The sequence below is a fragment of the Sceloporus undulatus genome, chromosome 6 (genome assembly GCF_019175285.1).
Source record: "Sceloporus undulatus isolate JIND9_A2432 ecotype Alabama chromosome 6, SceUnd_v1.1, whole genome shotgun sequence".
NCBI lineage: Eukaryota > Metazoa > Chordata > Lepidosauria > Squamata > Phrynosomatidae > Sceloporus > Sceloporus undulatus.
The window spans coordinates 112,708,571-112,714,570 of NC_056527.1; the positions used below are offsets into that span (position 1 = coordinate 112,708,571).

At 42.0% G+C, this 6,000-nt stretch overlaps 1 protein-coding gene across 4 annotated transcripts in view; it reads left to right on the forward strand.

Moving 5' to 3' along the window:
- LOC121933379 (vigilin-like) overlaps positions 1-6,000 on the forward strand; it is a 67,651-nt gene that overhangs the window by 16,743 nt on the left and 44,908 nt on the right. For 2 of the 4 annotated variants that reach the window (XM_042473017.1, XM_042473021.1), the window contains exon 2: positions 1,671-1,837. The exons of 1 other annotated variant lie outside the window; for it this stretch is intronic. The gene's annotated coding sequence lies outside the window, so the exon portion shown is untranslated. Of the gene's footprint in view, positions 1-1,670; positions 1,838-3,657; positions 3,679-6,000 lie in introns of those variants that run through there. One more of the 4 variants, XM_042473019.1, reaches the window with a different exon arrangement.

Consider the following 6,000-nt stretch of genomic DNA (forward strand, 5'->3'; position numbering starts at 1 on the left):
GGATCTGCAGGTCAACAAAACCAGGAGGGTGACATGACTTCATATACCTTGTGCCTCACTTGCCCTATAGATTGGGGGGGGTATTGGGGGCTAGGTAGGCAGTGTTCTGTCTGTTCAAGCAACTGGACTACCTTGCTTTTATCTCATTCTTGCCTTGCTCATGTCTTGCTTAGCACTGTAATCTAGTCTGTACTCCTCAAACCACGGGTCCCACTCCCTACTAGTCTCTTTCACTAACAACACATCATTCTAAGCCATTGGTTCCCAACCTTCCTAATGCCGCAACCCTTTAATACAGTTCCTCATGTTGTAGTGACCTAAACCCATGAAATTATTTTCGTTGCTACTTCATAACTATAATTAAATAGGTGTTTTCCAATGGCCTTAGGTGACCCCCATGAAAGGATCATTTGACCCCCAAAGGGGTTCCGACCCACAGGTTGGGAACCACTGTTCTAAGCAGTCTCTTCCACTCTCATCTTCTCAGCCTGTCTTCATTCATATGTAAATAAATGTTTACACTCTGCCAGTTGTTCCACATTTTTCAATTACTCCTTACTAGAGATGTGAAGGCCCAGAAAAGAAAAATCTGGAAAAAATTGAGGGAAAAATTTCCCCTCATTTTTCAGAAAGTAGATTTTTCTAGAAAAACTGCAAAAGATTGGATTATGAAATAATTTCTTTCAGAATGATGAATAAAATATTTGGGACATGTTCATAGATTTACTTTCCCCCATTATTTCTAAAAATGATGTAGCAGGGATCATCATTGCAATTCCTTATCTACATTTATTTTTGGGAGAATGAATGCTTAATGTTTGTTTGGCACTATGAAGACCAAATATTTTTCATTCTTTTACTAATTATGATTGGTTTCATTTTCATTGTTTCTTTCTGTGTATAAACTGGAAAAGCTAGGAGGTACCTTGTTGTTCAAGTGTTGTTTGCAATACAGGATTCTTTAGCTCCATTTGTAACAGCAGAATGTTTAAAAATGAAATTCACTATGTGATTATTTTCTGTATTAACTGTTCCTTTGATATATCAAACACAAAACTTTTATGCCAAATTAAGTTATATATGGGACATTTTATGTTTCTAAAGTGAATTGACTTTCCATATGCAAAGGATGCTGATTTTACATGTTTTTCATTTTTGGGGATAATTTTTTTTCTGAGAAAACAAATAGAAAAAAATGTGTTTTTTTTCCTATCCATGGCACCAAATTTTCTGGAAATTTTACATCTCTGGTCCCCACCCATACCCCTGAGACCAAAAGTATCCTATGCAAAGACACATACAACTAGCATTTCTGGTCTCTACCAACTCTCCTTGAATGGGGCTTCCCTGAGTCTGTCTGTGTTTTAGAAAGCCCAGCAAGACTGCCCAGCAGTACCTGGCAAAATGTAATCTGGCCCAGCAGATCTTTTCTTGATGCTCATTCTGCCAAGCAGCAGGCTTCCATTCTTGAGCTGGGCAGGAGATCTGTCTGCTGCTTATTAAGTTCTCCAATTTGTCTCAGTTGCAAGGGGTAGTGTGTTAAAGTGATTGCTGCTGTTTCACCTGTCAATGATCATTGCTCTCAATAGATCAGAATAACTATTTCTAATTGTTTTTGTGCTTATCCAGCACCATAGACTTCAATGACCGGATACTTTGTTTATTTCCAGCATTGCTCATAAACTGCACATATTTGTGTTCATCAATCCTCTTCTTAAAAGCGACAGCAACTTCCAGAGATTGAGCACCTTCCAGGGTTTGAGCATCAGTTGGCCTCCTTTGCAAATGGAAAAGCAAAATTCAAACGTCAGCCCTCAAGGAGAAAGCCTTGAATGTGGTGAGTGACGTGACACATATTGGAAGGTAGAGTCTTGGAATTGGAAGAGACCACAAGGACCATTGAGTTCAACTCCCAGTCATGCAGGAATACACAGCTCAAACACTCCTGAAAGATGTCCATCATGTCTCTATTTAAAGACGTCCAAAGATGGAGAGTCTACCACGTTCCAGGGGAACCTTTTGCACTGTACAGCTGTTATAGCTCTTGCAGTAAAAAGGTTCTTCCTAATATTTAGGTGGAATTTGTTTTGGTATTTTAATACATAGGCTTCCTTTATTCAGATCAGACCTTGGAAGAATGCTTTTTTTTTAAAACTACATCTCTCAGAAACTCCCAGTCGGCATGGATTCTCCTGGCTGAGGGATTCTGAGTACTTAAAATGCCAATTTTCAAACCTGTGGTACTTACTGTCCTACATAGCTTTCATTGTGTATGTGTCTCCTGTCCTTTTAATCTGAATCTCTGCTCCTGACCACCTCTGTAAATTGTACAGCCTTGCTTCACTGATGCCCCGAGCCCATTTTTGCAATCCTAAACAGGCAGCGAAGTCAGGAGATTCCTTGAGTCTCGGGGCTATTCACGTTCTGGGGTTATGATTTCTGTCCTGCTCTGACTTATTACTGGCATTCAAGACAGTGTCATTTAAAGCAAGTCTGGGGCAGCCAAGGTGATACAGTAACCAAGGCTGTCGTACTTCAGGCATATGATGAGAAGACATGACTCACTGGAAAAGATGATAATGCTTGGTAAGGTTGATGGAAGTAGGAAAAGAGGAAAACTGCATACCAGGAGGATAAGACTCAATGAAGAGTCTGCAAGTTCTGAACAGGGCTGTTGAGGATAGGCAGAATGCCATACATTCCTCATTCTTGGTTTACATGTGTCAAAAGGCTTAGGAATTATTCTTAAGAGATAGCAGTGGAAATCAGGTAGTGATTTTGTGTGTGTGTTTGCATGTGCGCGTGCCAATGGCTCGTAGCAGTTTTCAGCTGTCCACCCAGTTATTACTACATGAATATCCACATAGCAAAATGAAAACAAACACACATGCTCAATGTGAACACAGCCATGGCTGGCTGTAGTCGTTCTAGCACTAAAAAGGGAATCTTGCTTTCTTAGCCAAGATCCTTTCTTGTTCTGTGACTGGTAAGGTCTGCTTTGGCCCCCGACTTCATGTTGGCCTCCTGGTGTTTACACAGCTTTTGCTCACGGTGCCAGCCAGCTGAATGATTGCTGGAAAGAGAAATCCAAATGAATAAAATTGTGCTACTTTGGATGCCAGGCAAACTAGAGCCAAGTGATCTTCTAATCAGACTGGAGCCAGCTTGGTCCAGCTTGTTTCAAGGGCCTTCTGTGCATCTTCTTAATGGTGGAGATGTGGGGAGCACGTGCTTGATTTGGAAGCAGATGGGATGCGCACCTTTGGCAGAGGGACGGTAGAACAGTAGAGGCAGATGGCAGGCACTGAAGCTCGAGTTGGACCAGAGGTGAATGGCAGATGGATTAATCTTCATCTTGTCAATGTATGGTGCAATCCAACCATTTCCATGTGTAGAGATCTAAGAATGAAATATGCAGAGGACATAAAGCCATGGAAAATTGTGTATTTTTTTCCAGGAAAAAATAAATAGATATGTTGTGGAAAGCCGAACCAAATGCAACACTGAATCCAAATGGATCAAATTTATTTGTCTGTTTTGGCATCATATAAACCATCACATGGCATAAAAACTATACTCTTTTTAAAATTTACAGAGAAATGGCTAAATGCCAATACTGCAGCCACAACGTTGTGAGTTCGATCCCACAGGGCTCCAGCTTGACTCAGCCTTTCATAGGTCGGTAAAATGAGTACCCAGCTTGTTGGGGGAAATTGGCAAACACATTGTAAACTGCTTAGTGAGTGCTTAGATCACTATGAAGCGGTATAGAAATGTAAAGTGCTATTGTTATATATTGCCTATTTGCTATGTTGTACCCTGTCTGCAGACTCCTCTGCCATTTCCTGGGTGCCTCTAGGATGCACAATTTCATTGTATATGCCCATATAAGCATTAATTTATTTAGTACTTGTTACATATTTATCCCATCCAGTGAGCTTCAGGCAGTGTTTGTGAGTCTTCTTCTCCCCGTTTTATTCTCGCAACAACCTTGCGATGTGGAACAGGCTGAGAAAGAATGTGACTGTCTCAAGGTCCCCTGCCAAGTGGAGTCTTGAACCTGGAGCTGTCAAGTCCCAGTCCAGCAATCACTCTACCATACATCTCCCAAGCTTTGCTATTACAGGTGTGCTTTATGGGAGGTGGCATTACTATCCCACTTTAGGAAACTCAGAGCTTCAGCTCCATGTGGCATCACTCTTCAAGCTCATTAACTTGCCACAAGTTGAGTCTTGGAGGTCTTTGCAACACTGTCTTGTATGACTGCTGTGATATGGCAGAATGGTGCTTTGAGCACTTTTGTATAGTGAAAATTGGCTGTATATGGAATACTCTGCTGACTTCTAAATAGAAGCTACTCTCTTTTTCACTGGTTTCCTCTGACTCTCCATAATACCTTGAGGGCTAGAACCCTATGTCAGTTACATGCTCAGGTTCTCCTGTAGATGACAAGACTGTCTTGAAGGCTAGGCTACTGCAGCTCTCCCCCCCCCATCCCTACATGTAGGAAATAGTTGCTGCTTCTTCCCCACTTTCCTCAGTTGTATCTTTAGTGCTCGCCTCTCCCTTCTTTATTTATTGATGGCCAGAGGCTGCTGTACTGTCAGCTTGCATCAAGAAGATGAGGTTGCAACTCGGTCAGTGCAGCAGGATGCGCAGCAGGAAGGCAACTGGAATTCAGTGTTTTCTCCCATTGAATGACAGTGCTGAGGTTAGGACTACATGGCTTGGACTGCCGTAGGTAGCTAGCAGGCAGGAAGGCAATTCAGAATGTAGCAGGAAGTTTACTATCACCTTGAATTGGTGACTAGTATGTCCCAGGAGCAAGATAGTACTTAATTTGGGGAAGCGAAATAACAGGAAAGGCCTTGCGTGGTGACTTTTAAAACACCCCCCCCCCCCCCCCGCATGACTACACTTAGTCCCCAAATCAATAAAACACAGTGACTGAGTTCGCATGCAACACTAAGCCAAAGAAATGATTCCATGGAGGTAGAAAACTAGCACAGCAGGAATTAAGACAGCCTAGAACAGGGGTAGGCAACCTGCGGCCCGCGGGCCGGATGCGGCCCGGCGAGGCCTTGGGACCGGCCCCAGCCCGGTCCTGCCGCCGATTGCCGCCGGGGCCTTTGGGGGGCAATTGTCTATAGAAGCCTCAGAAACATGCATTTATATTAACATTTTTTTAAAAACCAGCAAAAAATTTTGCCTGTCCTTCATTTTTTTTAAAAAAGTGTCTTCCATTTGAAATTTTTGTCCTACATTTGTCCTTTTTTATTTATATATTAAATTATTTTTTTTAAATTATTTAATTATTTATTTTTTTGCTTCGGCCCCCCAGTTGTCTGAGGGACAGCAACCCGGCCCCCGGCTCAAAAAGGTTGCCTACCCCTGGCCTAGAACCTTTCTTCCTGATGTACAGTGGGCCTATACACTGATTTTTTATACATGGCGATTCAAGCATCCACTGTTTGAAAATATTCCAAAAAAGTATAAATTTCAAATATCAAACCTTGATTTACCATTTTTTATAAGAGACACCATTTTGCTAAGTGATTATATTTAATGGGACTTGAGCATACACTGATTTTGTTATACACAGGCAATCTTGGAACCAAACCCCAGCGTATAACAAGGGTTCACTGTGTTGTTGTTGTTGTTGTTGTTGTTGTGTGCCTTCAAGTCATTACCGACTTACAACAAACCTATCACAGGGTTGTCTTGCAAAAATTTGTTCAGAGAAGGGTTTTCCTTTGCCTCCCGCTGAGGCTGAGAGAATGTGACTTGCCTAAGATCCCCCAGTGGGTTTCCAGGGATTCGAACCCTGTTCTCCAGATTCGTAGTCCAACCTCCAAACCATTACACCGCATTGGCTCCCTGAGTTATCTTTTCAAAAAATCTACAGGCTGGAATTTTCTGTAGAGGAGCATGTAAAGACAGTGTCACACATGGAAATAAAAACATACCAGTTCCCCCACAGTCTGAAACGACAGAGTGGAT